At 36.2% G+C, this 19,370-nt stretch overlaps 1 protein-coding gene across 12 annotated transcripts in view; it reads right to left on the bottom strand.

Moving 5' to 3' along the window:
• Nucleotides 1-19,370, bottom strand: part of KCNMA1 (potassium calcium-activated channel subfamily M alpha 1) — a 520,079-nt gene that overhangs the window by 180,113 nt on the left and 320,596 nt on the right. The gene's annotated exons all lie outside the window — the stretch shown is intronic.

Genomic DNA, 19,370 nt, shown 5'->3' on the forward strand with positions numbered 1-19,370 from the left:
GCAGCTTCTTCTCATACATGCTCTTTATTCACATCTATTTTATCCAATTCCAGCGCTATAAACCACTTTTTATTTCTAGAAACTTAAGGAAAGACTGGTCCTGGCAAACATATAAACCTGGTCACAACTTTCATCATCTCAGTGGAGTCGAGAGGTTCCCCTCAAGAGCAAAGATGGATGCGGCGAGATGTGTTTAAATCAAGGCTTTATTTCCGCAGTATTCTTGGAAAGTTGTTAAATAAAATTTTTACTCTTGCCAAGGCTCATAAGTAGCCTCATTAAGTAGCCTTGTTAAGGCTCATAAGTAGCCTTAACAAAGTAGAAAATCACTCCTATCTATTACACGGATATAAAGTTTCTTTTTATTTATTGACTGTGGGGAACTCTGAAGATTAATCACAACTTGAAAACTGGATTTGGGGATGTAGATGGAAAGCAATAAAATGATGCTTAATATTTATAAACTTCAGATCCATTTGCAATTAGAGGATGATCATTTTGGATCATAGTACTGAAACAGAGAGACATGTCCCTCTGCTCCACTTACAGTAGTTCCCACACTTGCTACTTCTATCCAAAGAGATGTGGCTGGATAGGGATAGAGAGGACCTTTACTAGCAACCCTAAACTTTCTCAGTTCTATTCCATCCAGCTACCTCCCTAACTCCACTCCCTAGGAACTTTTTGAAAAATGGCTGGCAGGAGAAAAATCCTTCCTTTCAAATGCTTTGTATTGCATCTGAAGTTAATGAGATGGCCAAGTTACCCATTGTAATGTTTCAAAAGGAAGCCTGAGAAACATCAAAGTCTGTTTTGGCTTATAATTGTAAAAGGTTATCCTTTTATCTTAGGTTAACCTCTGTATCTTGTCCAGGACATTACTTGTGGGGCTGTGATTTATAGCTAAAGGAATTATTACACAGAAAGGATCAAATTTTGATCTTCAGAAACCTCAGTGTATTACCTGCTTTGTGTGGTTCAAATATGAAGAACAAAAATGAAATGAAAATCACAGTTTTCTTTATCATGATGGCAAATGAAGTCTTTCCAGTATTCTGCACTTTTCAAGACCCAAACAGATCTGTTATTAGATTCCTATACACATATCATTTTATATGACTTTCATAGAATCATAGAATAGTTTGGGTTGGAAGGGACCTTTAAAGGTCATCTAGTCCAATCCCCCTGCAATGAGTAGGGACATCTTCAACTAGATCAGGTTGCTCAAAGCCCCATCCAACCTGACCTTGAATGTTTCCAGGGATGGGGCATCCACAACTTCTCTGGGCAACCTCTTCCAGTGCCTCACCACCCTCACAGTGAAGAACTGCTTCCTTATATCTAGTCTCAATCTACCCTCTTTTACTTTAAAACCATTACCCCTTGTCCTATCACAACAGGTCCTGCTAAAAAGTTTGTCCCCATCTTTCTTATAAGCCCCCTTTAAGTACTGAAAGGCCGCCATAAGGTCTCCCCGGAGCCTTCTCTTCTCCAGGCTGAACAACCCCAACTCTCTCAGCCTGTCCTCATAGGAGAGGTGTTCCACCCCTCCAATCATCTTTGTGGCCCTCCTCTGGACCCGCTCCAACAGGTCCATGTCCTTCTTATGTTGCGGCCCCAGAGCTGGACGCAGCACTCCAGGTAGGGTCTCACCAGAGCTGAGTAGAGGGGGAGAATCACCTCCCTCGACCTGCTGGCCATACTGCTCGTGACGCAGCCCAGGATATGATTGGCCTTCTGGGCTGCAAGCACACACTGCTGGCTCATGTCCAGCTTTTCATCCACCAGTACCCCCAAGTCCTTCTCCTCAGGGCTGCTCTCAACCCTTCATTCCCCAGCCTGTATTGATACTGAGGGTTGCCCTGACCCGGGTGCAGGACCCTGCACTTGGCCTTGTTGAACCTCAGCAGGTTCACCACAGGCCCACTTCTCTAGCTTGTCCAGGTGCCTCTGGATGGCATCCCATCCCTCAGGTGTGTCAACCGTACCACTCATCTTGGTGTTGTCTTCAAACTTGCTGAGGGTGCACTCAATCCCACTGTCTATGTTATTGATGAAGATATTAAACAGTACAGGTCCCAATACAGACCCCTGAGGAACACCACTTATCACTGATCTCCATCTAGACATTGAGACGTTGACCACTACCCTCTGGATGTGACCATCCAACCAATTCCTCATCCACCAAACAGTACACTCATCAAATCCATATCTCTCCAATTTAGAGAGAAGGATGTGGGGGACCATGTCAAAGGCCTTACAGAAGTCCAGACAGACGACATCCATAGCTCGTCCCTTGTCCACTGATGTAGTCACTCCATCATAGAAGGCCACTAGGTTGGCCAGGCAGGACTTGCCCTTGATGAAGCCATGCTGTCTGTCTTGAATCACCTCCCTGTCCTCCATGTGCTTTAGCATAGCTTCTAGGAGGATCTGTTCCATGATCTTCCCAGGCACAGAGGTGAGGCTGACAGGTTGGTAGTTCCCAGTGTCCTCCTTTCAACCCGTTTTAAAAGCGGGTGCAATGTTTCCCTTTTTCCAGTCACCAGGGACTTCACCTGACTGCCAAGAGATCAGTATTCCAGAACAGTGTAAAAAAGAACTCTGAAAAGTGAGCTGAACAAAACACTTAAAAGGACTGGACGATGTAAGGGCTGCAGCTGGTAGGTTTGAGTAACCTTGTTTCCAGGTACTCACAGTATCTTGCTCTCAGGGGCTGAGCATACAAGTATCAGTTAGTTCAGTGTTTGCAAGTGAAGCCCACTATGCCTGCAGTGTTTACTCCCCATAACACTATTAACACAAAGAGTCAGTCAGCCAAAACAACTCTACATAGTAGGGACAAATTACACTGTACAATGCACCAGTGTGCACACCTCCCCAGTTAGGTTATACCATGAGAAGACTTCGTGTGGTCTATTGGCAACATCCACTAACACTAGCTGAACTGAAACAAGGGAGAAAGGGGAATTCCCATTCTTGAATAGTTATTTCTAAAGCTTGACTGTGAAAGAGATAAGAGGTGCTGTCTTTGAATGAATCTGTTTGGCACTCTAAAACATTTAATAGCATTGACTGTTTGACCCTCTAAGTAAGTTACGTGTATTTTGAAAGACTGCAGCTAATTCAGAGGTTTCAGCCTTATTCTTCAAATAGACTACAAAAAGCTGCTGCTGAGAATAAACTATAAGCATAAAACTCACATGAAATGAGTTTGCCCCTAAATGTATGCTTATTTATATCACCTTGAACTTAGCAAGGGGATGATGAAACAACTAAATAATTCCCAGAGGAAAAGTCCACAAAGCACTTCGTTCTGGTGCTGGTATTAATGACATGTAGAAGTGTGCTTGCAAGCATACATGTATCCGTAAACTGATGACACAGTAATCCTCACAGCAATAACCTTGTTGCAATGAGACTGTTGTCAAACTAAAAAGGGCCTAAATTATTCAGTAGGTAGCTTACTATGAATCCACATAAGATCAAAATTAAAACAAGTTAAATAGAAAAGATTTTGATGGGTCTAACTCAAGAATACCTATTGACAAAGTGTCTGTAAAAAATAGCCTGTCTCTGAATACTAATCACATGTAATCAGTAACACAATGCCCCTTGCTATGCTCTCTCACCATTTTGCAATCGAATTTGACTCACAACTAAGATGTTATCTCTTTCAGGCCCATCAAGTCACCAAGAACAGAAAATTTTTATGTTTGTTTATGCATCAAGTAAAATTCTATAATAGGAGCACTAACAAAAATTCCCATTTTCCCAAAGCTGTCTCAGCTACTTATACAAATGTGTACATCTCTCTTTCCCTAGCAATATTTGAGAATGTATTTTATACATGTGGGGAAGAATAATTTCTTTTAATATGAAATAACTATAAAACTGGTTTATATTTAAATTATATAATCAATAGTTCAGATAGGGTAATTTTCTTATGTATTACAGTAAAGTCTATTTTAATTTTGCACATTTCATAGGATCCTGCCTGCTAAAGTTAACTGCAAACTGCTGAATAGAATGCTCAGGAAGTACTTGCTGTTCTGTCTCCATCATGTCACTCACCTTTTTCTTGGCAAGAGGTTTTATATCAGAATTTTCTTATGGGATCTGACTGGAATAAGATATAATCTTCTATACTACAATTTATACAAAAAATCAGTATCAAAAGATTTTATTTACCTAGAAAATCTCTCTAATTACAGGAAAAATATACAGATAAAATGAAGGGCCTCTTCAGCTTGTCAGTCTTCTGCTTCTAAATGGATGACTAAAGTACACTTCTGAGCTGGAGTTTAGTTCAGCTGCAAAGCCCAGGATAAAGCTAAGAGATTCATAGATTTCTAGACCAGAAAAAACTTTTATGATTATCAAACCAGATTCCTTTCACAATACGAGACAAAGAATTTTAGTCAATAATTTCTGCCTCTAGTACAATAATTTGAGTTATAGGTATGATGATTCAAATGAACCTCCAAGTATACTACAGGATTATTTTCTTACTGTGAAAATACTTGTTTAGCTACCTGTGTTGCCTGTACACCTAAGGGACCATTTTCAAAGTACACTGAAAATGTAAAATATGTGCGTAATGTGTTCTATTATTTTTACTAGGTAATTTCCTGGATAACGTGTGGTGTAATTTTATTTCAGATTCTGCGTATTCAACCTGGAATCTGTGAAAAAAAAACCCAATCAACAAAAAAAAACAAACCCCAAGAACCACATGTGATTCCCAGAGATCAAATGCCTACCCTCCTGAAATTCTATACGATGAATTTAGATATGAAAATTTGACATATCCACATCTTTCAGGCCAATTTTGAAGGGTCACTAAGAGAGGTCAAATACTGACCAAAAAACTGAAATCAGTCTTAAATATTACAGAAATCATGATCTGTGCAATAGGAAACAATATACTATGTTGAAATACTGGGCTAGATCTACAATACAACATTAGTATTTTCATTCATTTCACTACATACTTGGTCAGTTCTGTGAGGTGAAGTGCAAATACTCTCCAGCTATCTCTTTCTGACTCTTTACTAAGGACCCAGTAAAATGGATGCTTTAGACCAGAACAGTGATATAAACATGACCAATAAACTACGTGTCAGTAGCAATGCAATTACAGTAGAAATTTATTTTCTCTATCAAGTCTACAGCAAAACAAACAACATTATTTTAAGCTTTATTTGACTTTACAGTCTTAAAGGTGCTGAAATATAGTATTTTCCTGTCAGACAGTTTTGCAGCCCCTCTGCTGAACTGATGCTTTCCACTGGATTAATATACAGCAGCAATCAGGATTACCCATAGGTTACAAACCCCCCCAAAAAAGGAAATTTACAATTTTAAATCTATAAAGGGGACTAGGAGGAAATCATGACAACTAAACTTATTTGTCTTTAACAAGATTCTAAAAAACAGAAAGAGGAATTGGGATATTTCTTCATTCAACATGAGAGGTCAATCTGCCAGAACAGCATCAAGCATTACATTATTTCTCATCAATGAGATACATAATCCCTTTCTTATTGCCATATGTTGCTTTTTCTTGCTTATTGACAAAAACATATCCAAAATATTGGTATAAGGATTCAATACACAGAGATTCTATATACCATTTCTATTCCTAACAAACCATTCACCCATTCATCAGAATAGTATCTTCATCAAACCTATCAATGGCTACTTCTACCCTATATTTCATTGAGACCATATGGTTTACTGAAGACTGAACAAACCAGAATCCATATTTAGGAAATCAGAACCTTTTCTGAGACACATATAATGGAGGGGTAATTTTTAGGATGCAAAATAATCCTATCCTGAATGCCTTCACATAGTCCAGCAGAGCAACCTGAGATTCCACTCCCTGTAGATAGGTTTGAAAATGAAAGCTCAAAGAACAAGACAAGAACAAACAGCATGGGAGGAAAAGAATCTGCTATTCCTTGGAACCTACACAGCCATAATATTTTGATACATTTCCCTGCCTCTGTTATGCAAGCGTACAAGCAGGGAAAACAGCCCACAGCATGAAAAAAAACAATACCCTATGAACCAGAGCAGTAAAACTGCATCAAGTTCAGAATCTACATAGGTTGTATACTAATTGCTTTCAAACAATGCTGTATCAAAGACTTGTTAATAAATCTCTCTGCTGCACGTTTCTTTAACTTACTTTTACATCTGTTAAAATAATGACAGCAGTTTTAAAAATAATTGCTTAATAACTCCATCATTGCAGAATATTACATTCCATCCTTCAATAAAGACTGGATTACTTGATTCTAGGTGAACACTGAACACCTTTGATGAGGGAGATAGGAGCACATTACAGCATGTGAGTTTGGGAAGGATTTTTTCCTATAAAGCAACTGAAATACTGTAGCATTATTCGGAAGCTGAAAAATTAAATATAATATCTTTTTAGAAGAGAATAACACTAGCACCAGAGACAGAATCACAAACTACAGTTCTGAAGAAAAAGTTCAGAGTTGGACCTTACCCCAGTATGAGCCGACCCTATAACAAGACACCAAGGAGTTTCGAAAAGTATGTTGTTCTTCCTTTTCAGGGATATTATGTCCAGCTTTGACACGATATCCATTTTGGAACAATTCTCCAAGAGATTTTTTACGCCTTCTAGTACTTTTGTAAGTTTCTGTACGCGTGCCCCCAGAAGGGTTGTGGTAGACTAAAATCTTGCTGGGAATCATGACTATGTATCTTCAGCTTCAGGAGCACCACAGGTAAGTATTGTGGTCCAGTCTTCAGTCACAGGATCCACTAATAGTGAAGACAGTCATGTATTTACCCTTCCTTTTGCTAATTCAGTATCAACACGGAGAGACAGCTCAGAGTTCTTGGAAGCAGATTTATTTAACTGGACACAGGATAATGCAAAGTTCACCTTTACATGTTGTTACCAAAAGATAATTCAGTGTAATCTAGTCCATTTCTGTTAGCATGAAACAAACAGAATTAATTCAAATACAAAACTCAGCCTCACAAAACAGACTAAGAGTATCACAAACTGAATGGACAAAAATCACAGAAGCAGGCAGGCAGTGCAGATGCTCCTCTGATCCGTGATGTATTAGAGCTTAAAAGCCATCTTCTATCCGGATATTACCACATAAGCTTCTTTCAGATACATCAAAGAGCCACACCCATTGATCCAAAACCCACAAATGTGATGCTGTTCACTTGGAATGAACAGGTACTCTCATAAAGAATATAGTTCTTGTAGGTCATGTACATAAAGGTAATTGTTTACTGTGTATTATTTTCTTTGGCAACTTCACCTATCTGTCTTCCGGCTAAAGCTAGTATGCAGAAGGCAGAGGTCGCATAATCACCCAACTCTTACAGGATTTATCCCAGATGAAATAAAAAAAAAAAACAAACAACAAATAAACACAACAACCCTTCATCTAATCCCAGTTAATGACAGCTATATTACTGAAGGAAAAAAAAAAACCGAACCAATTTAGCCATCAAGCAAGAGCACAAAGAATAGAGTGCATTAGTTCTCTCAAGCAGACTTGCTCTGTGAATATTCACAAAACCGGATTTTTGTTCAGTCAGCTACCGTCTCATTCAATTAGAAAAAGCTCTTTAAAATAAAATGTAAATGTGAGTTATTACCTTCCATGATATATGATATGCTTTCTTAGTCAACTTTCCTGCTTTGAGCATAACATACAAACTTCATCTTGAAAAGCTATCTTCATTTCGAGGAATATGCTTATCATTCCTATTTTTTGTCCCCAGAGGAGCCACAAAGATGTATATGCCAAAAATATATCGATGCCATCTGGAGTACAATGCAAAGCAGACACAAAAATAGACTGCACCATGTGCTTATAGGAAATGTACAGGATCTCAAAGCGTTTTGGAAATGTTATTAAAGGGTGACAACGCCAAATACAGAAATGGGGAGAACAGTACACACAAATTGCAAATTTCAAGTAATATGCAGTGAGTGAATCAGAGGCAAACCACTTCTGTGACTCCTTTACATTGTAACCTTTATGCTACATGCTTACAAACAACCTGGTCATGTTCCCACTGGTCACAATAGTAAAGTTTCACTGAGTCTAGTGGGAATAGTTTTTGATTCTTTACATATGCATGCAGACATATATATAATATATCTGTGAGCACTTGAATCATTCCTCTCAAATTGGAAAGATTTGAACAAGGCAGTATTTATCCGTGTTACTAATCACATCTTGTACAGCTCAAACTGAAAGAACATCCTACTTACTTTTTACCATGTAAGGCATACTATTTTTCTTTCTTTTTGTATTTCATCTTGAATTGTATTATAATCTTGTTATTATCCAATTTTAAACCTATCATTAGTGTACTTTGTACTTAGTATAGCAAATGTTTGGGTGTAGAATCCATTTACCTTGTGAGCCCAGAACATCTCTAAAGGCAAACAGCACCCAAGTAATAAATAGCAAGAGCCAAGCTGTTTAGTTTACATAACCTATATTTTTGTTTTAGTAATTTGACAGTATTCCTTTAACTCTCTCAGCTCCCTGGCATAGCCAGATTTTTATCAATTTTCTCCCTTTTTCTGTCAGTGCACTGCTAAATCTGTTGTATACATCAAAATCTGAAAACATGAATTGAATGACAAAAACTGGAAATAAATCTAAAATAAACCTGTTCCACAAGTTCAAAAAATATGAATCTAAATTTCAGCAGCAGCAGCAGGATGATGACATATTGTGCTGAGAAGCACTATTCAGCATCACACACAGAGCCACACAAAGATGTTTGTGTTACTTTCCTATGCAGACATTTCTGCTTTCCAATGGAATGTTTTTTAGCATTTTGTTTTACAACCTGATTATGCAAGACAGCTTATTGTTTTCAGTGAGAGTACAGTTCTCTACCATCGATAGTATCTAGCTATTACTTGGCCAAATTTTTCATATTAGATGTAAAATTAGATTACAGAAAATTGTTCTCTGTAGGCTAAATTATTTTTTTCTTCAGTTGTCAGGAAAACTACCTTTTTGATATCCCATCATCTAGCTGAAATGAGCATCTGAGTGAACGTCTGAAGTCCAATTAAGCGGATGAAGATGATGCCATTAGGAAAATAGCACTGTTTCCAGTGTTTCTGGACTTTTTCCTACCCCTGTGAAGGACACAGTTGACAGTCTCTTGGTCTGAAGTAGACTTAAAACTCCTAAACTCTGTGTTATCAGAAACACCAGAAATGTGTGCAGTCTGCTCTGAAGTATTTACTCTGAACTAATCAACATTCATTCTGTTCTAAAGAGTTCTAGGATGACCTGTTAAAACCTATTGTACCTTCAACGAACCCAAGCTATTTAAAAGTATGTCACGAGTGAAGTTTTCCATATTTTCAACAGAAGTGTATCCTTGGAGCATATCACTCCATGACCCTCCCTGAACTTGCCATAAAAATGGATTGATATACTTATGGAAGCATTGCTACAATTAAATGACAACTTGCTTTCAAAGTCCATCCAGTGTGAAACTATTAATCTCAAATATGCAGGAGAAGAAAGCAAGACTTCTCAGCAGCTGAGCTCTGCTTTACTTTTGGCTATGCAGGAACTAGGTGCTTGCTATATCATCTTGCAAGAGGGCAAGGGAAGAATAGATCTTTGGCATAGACAACCAATGCATTGGGTAGAAGCGGGTATCAAATTATTGTCCTCTAAAGCACGAGTTAGACAGGGATAACTGATTTGCTGTGCTTTTGTAGGATACTATCTGCTTACAGTTGTACCCAAAAGCACAATCTAGAAAAAACATGAAACACAAGGAAACCTGCCAAGAAGAAAACTGCTGTAGAGAAAAATAACTTTATTATATGCAGTGACCATTCTCTCCTTGAAAATTACTTTTTAATTTATTTTACGGTAAGGCAACACAGAATGTTCCACATGTTATCTTTCCTCTCTTTCAGGTTGCTACTTCTGAAACTAGTGCAAAAGCCATTGTTCTACAAGAAATGGCCCGTAAAATTTTCATTGGTCCTATTTCAAAAAGAGTAAAAGTATTATTCACAGAAAAAAAATAACCTGGTGTGTCTGAATATAAAAACGATACAGGTTGGCCAACAACTACTTTTTGGTACAGCTTTGTAGCATTGTCTATGGGTTATGACAAAACCAGAACAATCTAATGTTCGTTCTGCCAAGCACTTACCACTCGTTAATCTCACTAAACTATTTCGAAAATAAATTTACAATCCAAACTTGAGTTCCTGAAGAAATGCATGTAGTCACATTATTTATTTTTTTACCTCCCAGTCTCAAAGTCTTAAGATATTAAACCATTTTCAGAAAGCTTGGCACTAGCAATAACAAAAACAGTCACTAGTTATGTAAACATTAACTTCACTGCTTTATACCACTTCAGGCAATGACTATGTCGTATTCCATAAGACAAGCAGAGATATACCCTGTAGTGAATGAGTAGCAGATCTTCACATAAAATCAGAGTGTGTTATCTTGTAAGCATCATATTTTATAAAGGAAGTATTATCCCACCAAACCAATGGTGGTGCCATTTTTAACAAAAGGCTGAAAGCATGAAGGGAAGGATAAACAATATTCATACTTACCTCATGGAAAAAAAGAGCTAGAGAGAAAAGGAATTTATTCATCTCTCATTTTTCTATTTTTTTTTTAATCATACAGTTGTGTGATCCTTTCTAGATACTGAAGTCCATATTCAAAAAGGACACAAAATATGCCTTTTTTAATCCTTTGATTTTTGGAGAATAAATTAATTGGACACTTTACTGATGATGCTACTAAAATCAATATGACCCTCGAAATAAGAGGTTACACCTCAGCAAGCTAACCTTGCAGAAAGGTGGCACTGAAGGTTGGAAACTTGGGGTTTGTTTTTTAAAGTGCTCAGTACAACTCAATATAAAGTAGTTTCACTTCCTGAAGAATGACAAGTTAGCATCTTGTATAATTTTCCCTGGCATTCATCAGGAACAAATTACACTAAAATCAGGAATATGCTATTCTGAGAGGCTGTAACCATGGGGCAGGACAAATGATAAGAACAAAGGCAAAGGAAGGACAAAGGCCAGATCTAAAGCCTGACTCATGCTGCAGGACATTGGTTTAAAAAAAGACTTGCAATTCCGCCTGTCTTTGCTCCTGTGAGTCACAAGGCACAGGCCATAACTGCCAAAGAAACAATGAGCATACTATGAAATAAGACCTGAAAAGAGTCAAATACTTCCATTCTAATCAACTGGTATGATATAATGCATCCTAGCCATTGAACCTCTTTAGCCTTTGAATTGCACAAAGAAAATATTTAAAGAATAAATATGAGCAGATACATACAGATACATTACTTATGAAAAACCAGTTATGAAAATGATACACCACAAAATTCTATATGTGATTATCATCCAAGTGCAAAAAAAAAAAATTCCGTTTTCTGACCAGATGGGTGCCAAACCTCATAAAATATTTATGCCTGTCCAAGAGACGTGATGCCCTTTTACTTAGTGTAGAGAATGCACCTTGCACATGGTGTAAATTTATATTGTAATAACAACAAACAAAATATTTCATACCAACTGTCGGATTAAGAATTTATGCATAAAATTTCATAGAAATCAAAGATTATGGTGTTTTAACTGCTTTTTGGAACTATAGCTGTCATGTAGGTCCATACACCACTTATCAGTAGCCCTTATTTCACTCCATGCCAGTACTAAAAAATAGTCTTCACCTATTCAGTATTGTAACATGTTCAAATACAAAGTCTGAGAACTGCAAGTGTCAATTCAGCACTAAGTCTGAATCAAGAACAAATCCAGTAAAGGGAGTAGCATTTCAAACCCCTCTCTTGAAATTCATGTCAGACAGAAAATCTGTCTGTGGTCTGCCTACTGAGAAGCAAATTCTCAGGGAGTTTCAAGTGCACGCAAATGCTTGCACTAATAGGCCAATGCTACCAAATCACTAAGAACAGATAGTGCATAGAAATTTTCCCCCTTTCAGAGTAGATTAGAACCAATGCCTAGAAAAGTAGGTGTCTGATGTTTTCCTAGAAGATGCTGTTCTTCCAAATCTATGTATCATTTGCTATTTTCCACTGAATGCAACATATTTCTTATATGATCCACCCTGCATGCAATTGTATATCTTTTTCTTCAGACGAATTTCCAAGGTAAGAGTGAGCATGAGAGAATCCAGATGAACCAACTTTGGCTTGTTTTTATTTTCTAGATGCCTCTGCTTTTACAGAGGCTGATATCTACACTTTTCCCACAATAGAAAGGAAAGTGAAACAATGCAGAAGAATCCAAACTCAGTGTTAATATGGAATTTAACACAAAATAAAAGCTGGACCACACTATTTTCTTTACAAATTATCCTCTCTCATTTGAATTTGTACTTGCAATATTTTACGGGTAGAGACTCAGATGTTCATTGACTGCCACACCATCATGATATATACTGCCTGCCAAATAACCACTATAAAAATAACTTTTTCTTAAGAGTTAACGTTGTCCTAACCACATATCTAGCCATTACTAAACACTTCATTAACTATGCTTTAATTATAAGTATCTAAATTTTAAATAATTAAATTACATAAAAATTATATATAAATAGTGTATCTATAATACAAATTTTAATAATAATAACAATTATCTTAATTTATTACATACATAATTAATCATTTAAGTACATAATTAAAAAGTGAACTTCTAAATAATATCATATCTATTACCTACAGCAGCCTTTACATAACAGAACGTTGGTAAGAACCCCTATAGGATTTAGAATTTTAATAATAGCTATGAAAGTTGGATGTTGAATAGGAAAGGGTCGCAAAGGTTGAATTTTGAAAAAAGAATAAATAGGAAGGTTGTGAAAGGCATTCAAATTATATTAGGATTTTATATTTATCCCACTGTGATTATTTCTTCTTCTGTCACAAGGCTGAAGAGCCGTTACATCCTTTAACTTCACTGACTCACTTGACTTACCTCAGAGAAAAGCATCCCAGATCCTAAGTAAAAGTGAGCAAACTGATATAATGTGAAAATAATATTCACTCCGACATCAGCACACAGTGTCAATGCCATACTTGGCCACTAACATACAGCTAAGCTCAGAGCAATAAAAGACCTTTCTGCTAGGCTATGGAGGTATGCGTCCACATCCCCTAAGTCTAGCATCAACCGAAATTATTCTACATCTTCAAGCACATGACACTTTGAACGACCAAGGGGCTGCAGTGTGGATGAACGAGATTGGCATTAACTGCTGGATGCACGGTGGTTGGAAAAGAACCAGTGTATCTCTGTAGTGCAGCATGAGCACACCTCTACACAAAAACTCCTACAGTTCTGAAGGAAAATGTTCCACACAGTAAGGGGTTGATCAAAGAAAAACATAACCAGCTATTAGGAAGATGATAAAGCTGATAGATAATTTATACTGAGCAGCAGATTAACTAGGTAATAATGGAGAAATAACCACTGGAGAGTTTTGAGTACCTTGGAAATCTCATAATGCAGTAGACTAAACCATTTTGCTCTCAGTCATCTTTACTTATGAGGGCCTACAACATTTTCCTTTTGGTTATGCAGATTATCGTCTCCAGATATCCTGACTTGAATGCAAAACCTCTTGAAATTGAACTTGACACTTAAGATACTACATGGCTGATTCTTTTCAGCTAAATGTCCACAGTGATGCTACAATATTATTATTTTCAATAAAAACAGCACTTCTTACAGGATAATGCTGAACAAAATACTGTTTACTAGACCTGTCCCTGTACAGCACACTTCCATCTGCCTTGCTTTATAGAAGCTGATTTTAAAAGGCAAAATAATTTCCCTGTACAAATCACCTACAACTGAAACAAGAAAATGGCTTTAGAAAAAAAAAAGAAGTTTTATATACTACAAGTTTTACTTATGTAGAAAAACACTTTTTTCTAAGTTCAAATGCTGTATTTAAATTAAAAGATGCATTATACTGTTTTTGACATTTACCTGCCATCTGCTTTATTTTTACTAGCAACAAAGGATCTGATAAAGTTAAACAGGCTGCTTTTCCAATATTTCAGCTTTTGACCTGAAGAAGCAGCTAGGGAGATTTCATAAGAAAACATACTTCTGGCAAATGCCTATGCAATTTTGAAGATAAGATAAGCTTAGATAGTTGGAACCTAAAATACCAAGAAAATTCAAATTCTTTGGCTTCATATCCCTTTATACATATCAAATCAGAGAAGATTGGTAGATAGATTTAGAGCAAAATGTTTCATAACATAAGCTTATATAAAATCTGCAAACACAATGTACTGATTTTTTCAAAAAGAATTAAAAACTAAATGCCTGAATGAAAAAAAGTGCAGTCCAAAGTTTAGTAGCAGCTTATTTAACCCTGCTCCATATTAAAAAGTTCCCTGAACAAAAGAAACTGCGAAAAGTAGCAGAAAGATCCAAAAGCACGCACTTATAAAGAATAAGCAAATACTGCACTCTGAGCATCATTAGCTTTATTGGCAAAGACTTTCTGGCAACCCATCAGGTACACCACTGCAGTGCAAGTAGTTATGGAGGAGTCAATAACTTCAGAGACACTTTTGTGATGCAGAGAAACGTCCTTCCATTTATGGACTGGATTTTCTCTGCTGTGTTTCTGTTTTGATTTCATTATTTAGAATTTGAGATAGTATGATATGAAACGCTGCTGAAGGTGATAACAAGGTTAATGAATGCTAAACATCTGGGGGTCAGCAGTGAATCAAGAATAAGCCCTGCATAATGTAAGCATGGACACTATAAATACAGAAGTACTATGGAACCTTAGGCATTCAAAAAATTGATGTGAAACAAGTGGCAAACTATGATAGATACTGTTTTCTTGACTTAAGTCAGTATTGTATGAAACTCTGCCAGATGGTATAAATACCCTGCAGTCCAAAACCTCAGAAAAAGCCTTAAATACCTAAGCTGGAAGAACACTTATATCCATATCCCAAATTTTCCTTCTTCTACATGCCACCTGACCTTGTATGGCAAATTACTGCAATTGCAAAAATTGCATAGTGGATCAGGGAACAGATTGAGGAGGAATGTAGCATTGTTACAAACTATTATCCAATTATCCATCCAGCTGTTACTTCTGAAATGTCACATAAGCAGGAAGGTCAGAATCTTGCTCATATTGACACCTGAAGCATAGAAGCACAAGAAGTAATCTGACCTAATCCCAATGGGTTTTTGGCCTATCAGCTGATGGTCAAGTAGTGCATCTAAATAAATGTATTAATGAAGTTTCCCCTTTTGAGTTTGGGATTATAAGAAGAGTGAAAATCTTAATCAAATCCTCTCTTGACTTTTCTTAGCTTCATATATATGAAGTTGAGCAAAGGAATTGCCAAAACAATATTGAAAAGATATGAATGATCTGGTTTATATAAACCTCCAGTCTCGGTTGAGTACATAAGTTCATTCAGAGCTCTCTGATATTCAGTAAGAACAGCCACTATATGAACTTTCTAAAGTCTCATACAGAATTCCTAACTTCTAATCTTTCTAGTGAGATCTCAACTATCTTTGCATCAGTTTATATCAATCCAGTCTCAACAGGACTTGCTTATGACTAATTCAGTCTTGCAAAAAAGGTCAGGAAGATCATGGCTAGGTTTTGTGGTTTTTTTTAAAATTACTGAAACTGCATAATGCATCATTTCTTAATTCCACATAAACCAAGCCTGATGCACCACAGAGCACAATAGACAACTGGTGCTGAATTAGTGAGAGCTACATGGACATCTCAGTACATTTAGTCCAGGGCTTAGAAGATAAGAGAGATCCTTTAAGCTGTGTTACAGAAGTTAGATGCTTAGAAATACAAAATGAGCTCAAGCTCAAAAATAGTCACCAGAAATCATAAAACTTATGTTAAAATTACCAGAATATAAACTCTCACGGTCTAGGTATAAAGGACTTCTGGTTTGGGGCTTATGCAGTTATTAGTTATATTACTTAGAAAGTATAAAGTAGTGTAAACAACAAGCATTGAAAATTCAAAGTTGAGATCATCACACTCTGTAACAACATTACTCAGATTCAGTGTATTAAAAAAAACAGTTACCAAGAAATCAGTGAAAGAAGATATTGGGGGAAAAACTACTGGATAATGTATAATGAATACATTGAATGCCTACAAGGTACTGTACAAGTTAACATACTATGTTGGAGCCAAGACATGAAATTTTATTTTCAACTGGTCTTTCAGCTGACTTTTAAAGATAAGAAACAATTAGTTAAATAAAAAAAAATAATCTTATCTCTCATATTACCATTCAGGAAAGTGTGCAGGTTAGTAACATGCAGTAGGTAGCTCAGGAAAATTTGGAAAGCATCTGACTAATGATAATGCAATGATCTTTTTGGACACTGCAAGTAGCATTTTTAAATGCCCCTCATGCAAAAGAATACAAATGCCAGAAGACAGCATAAGTGAATTATGGGTTCCCTAAGCAGTTTGAGGGAAAAGGTTTTCTTCTTTCAGAACATTATTCCACCTTCTATTAAAGACAAAACTGTACAGTTTGGGTAGCCTTCATTTGAGCAGGAGGGAGTTAATCACAGAGTCTGAAAGACCACTGAAACTATTAGAGAACACAAGAGCAGTCATAAAGTAATTAAACTGATAATAAAAAGCAGGATAAAAAGAAAACATTAGAGTGTTTTTCCACATAATATCTGGATATTGAGAACCTATTTTGATTAGACAGGAAGGGATATGGAGAGAAGAAGATTACAGAATATTTTACCAAAAAAATGCTAAATGATTGGCAATTAAGAGAAATTGCAGTGATTTATTTTTCAGCATAAATCCCATATACTTGATATTACCATCCTATTACTATCCTAGAGGGAGTATGACTGAATGAAATATGAGTGAAAAAGTTAAAATCAGTTATTATAAACTACTTAGAATTTAGCAGGCCATCTATACCAAAATGGCATTCTGTGTTTCTGAATCGCTAAATTTGGCAGACTATGATCACGAACATTTATGGATCAATGTCCAGAAAAAACGTGAAATAGAACATTAACCAATGATGACAATAGACAATTTGGGTATATCAGATAATGTAAAGTCTAGCTGCTTATGGTTCTTTGTATAATAAATGTGGAAAAAAAAGTTTGGTTTACACCATGGAAATGTCTATCTGAAAAACATATGCTGAAGAGTATTAATATACCTTTAGAAGTTCTAAATATTATAACCACAAAAGAATACTAAGAGTGTCTCATTGAAGGGAGGGTTGTCTATATGACTTCATCTTGGCAGACAAGGAAAAAGTGATTACGGAATTCAAATTTAGGCTATTTAAATGAAAATACTGATTTTATTTACTGTTCATAAAAAAAAAAACCAGAAGTCCAAAATAGTAATATATATTTTGTATTTTAAAACATCAAATTTCAAAAAGAAGAAAGTGTTTATGAACTATGTTAACCAACCATGGACTTACTGCATTGCAAATAAAAGACATTTTAATTGTATCATTCTATTACTAGCAGCATGGTGGACATTTCAGTAATAATGGAGAAAAGGCAGAAGTGTCCTATATATATTTTCTTTTATAACTGAGAAAAAGCCAATCATGTAATGATGGCATACTTGCCTTCCTAACATGACTAAGGAGAATACTAATAAACACATCTGTTAAGCCAGACATTTTTAAGTCATCATGTCTGGGTAACTCACAACCAATAGTTTTAAAAACTCACTCTGTGGACTACTTAATGTTGGTTTTCAGTGAGTCTTGCACATATAGTTTATAGAAGTTCCAGAAATATTTAAGAAAGTTAATGTTATTTCCATATGTTTAAATGAAGTAACCACAGGCCTATTAATCAATTTCAGACAAAACAAATAATTCTACTACAAAGTAATTAAGTGGTCAAGATAAAGAATTATATTTATGCATACATTTTCGAAAAACATCCTATCCCATTAGCGTTTCCATTAAATGTCATGTTTGAGTGACAAAGCTATAAATACTGCTGTAATTTACTCAGCATTGCCATGGCACTCATTAAATGGACCAAGAACCATTAAGTCTTGAAATGAATCTGGCATGTCTTCCCTGGGAATCTTGTCAGGGATGTGTTCTTGACCTTAAGTTATTTAATACTTCTATTAATATTCAGGAGGAAAAGTAAAATCCACGCTAATAAAGTTAACCAATGATACTAGAGGATGTAATGCTTGATAATGAAGAGAACAAGCTAGTGACAAGCAGGGCTTGGGATCATGTTTAAAGCAGGATGACAATAAACTATATGCATTTGTTTATAGGTAACTATAAACTTAAGACTGGATTTTTTTTCCACTAAAAATGCATTCTTGCTCAATCAAGTTTTTCCTCTCAGACACAGACAGGAAGAGAAAAGATGCAAGAGGTCAAAGTAGTCCAGCGAGCCAGCCAGATAAACTAGGAAGCACTTTTATTTAAAGCAATATAACTGGTATCAGCTATGATATCAACTTGCAATAGCTCCTCAACATTCAGAGAGTATGACCACTTTTGGGCTAAGCCTGCCACTCATTCACACCGGAAAAATCAAGGTACCCCTCTACCTATGGCCCCTCCCAATCAGAGCAGAATAGAAAACAGAATGAATTTAGGGTCAGCTTTCTATGCAGTGTTCAGTACCACTCACAGACAGTGATAGACTAGGAACAGAAGATCATTTAAATTATCCAGTTTACTTTGAATTCAGAGTTGTACAGAAGCAAGCACACAGTTTCTATGAATGTCAGCTAGATGACAGAAACTAATAACACTTGAGACTAGTACTGTCCTTCTGTTTCTCCTGTGCTCCAGTGTCTTTTTGGCTAACTTGTTTGACTTCTCATTAGTGGAGGAGAGAGAAAGAGAAGCATATTTTCACAATTGCGTGCAACAATATTCATAAGAATTTGTCATGGATGTTATGACAAATGCATATTTGTCACAAGGTTACCTTTTGCTATTAATATTGTAACAACTCAAAAGCCTGGCACCCTGTCAAAACATACATGCTCTGTGAAAACTGAACTGATTAAGGTATCCGGAAGAAAGCAAAAAATTGTTGTCTTCAATATAATACAAATATGATACAGTCTATTCAATGACATATTTTTGACAAATCACCACGCAGATTGAGTATTCAGAACTATTTTCATTAAATTCGTTCTGATACCTGTTTGAAAGCATTTGAAGTGTACACAGAAATGTTACTGCCCAGAAAAGTAGGGCATATGCACATATACGTAAAATACAATTCTCCT

Source organism: Gymnogyps californianus, chromosome 6 (assembly GCF_018139145.2).
Source record: "Gymnogyps californianus isolate 813 chromosome 6, ASM1813914v2, whole genome shotgun sequence".
Lineage (NCBI taxonomy): Eukaryota > Metazoa > Chordata > Aves > Accipitriformes > Cathartidae > Gymnogyps > Gymnogyps californianus.